The sequence below is a fragment of the Triticum dicoccoides genome, chromosome 6A, assembly GCF_002162155.2.
Source record: "Triticum dicoccoides isolate Atlit2015 ecotype Zavitan chromosome 6A, WEW_v2.0, whole genome shotgun sequence".
Taxonomy (NCBI): domain Eukaryota; kingdom Viridiplantae; phylum Streptophyta; class Magnoliopsida; order Poales; family Poaceae; genus Triticum; species Triticum dicoccoides.
The window spans coordinates 538,552,988-538,553,432 of record NC_041390.1 but is presented as its reverse complement, the minus strand read 5'-3'; the positions used below and the strand labels follow the sequence as shown (position 1 = coordinate 538,553,432).

The 445-nt window shown below is 64.7% G+C and overlaps 1 pseudogene; it reads right to left on the bottom strand.

Moving 5' to 3' along the window:
* Window positions 1–239: 239 nt before the first annotated feature.
* On the bottom strand, window positions 240–378 carry LOC119319788 (annotated as a pseudogene).
* Between the last annotated feature and the right edge of the window lie 67 nt (window positions 379–445).

Sequence of the window (445 nt, the reverse complement as noted above, 5' to 3'; positions counted from 1 at the left end):
GCCTCCGCGACAAACCTTGTTGCTGTTGTTGTAGGGCCGACCGCCGCCGCCATTTCTGCCGCGTGGAGGAGGGCTACCGTCGCCGCCTGATGACTTGCCCTTGGTGCGCTGCGGCCCATGGTAGCGGGATGAGCCGCCGCCGCCGCCGCGTCCGCCGCCACCGCGGCCGCGAGAGGCCGCGTTTGCAGAGGATTTGAAGCCTCCATCGGATCCCGCCGCGCTGTAGAGGGCGAGACGCTGATCGAAGTTGCTCATCTGGGCGTAGAGGTCGTCGAGGTTGATGGGCTTGGTGCGGGCGTTGTTGGAGGAGACAAGAGGCTGGTACTCCATGTCGAGGCCGGAGGTGATGTAGGGGATGAGCTCATCATCATCGATGGGCTTGCCAGCAGCTGTGAGCTCATCTGCAAGGGACCTCATGTGGGCGAAGTAGGTGGCCACCGACTGC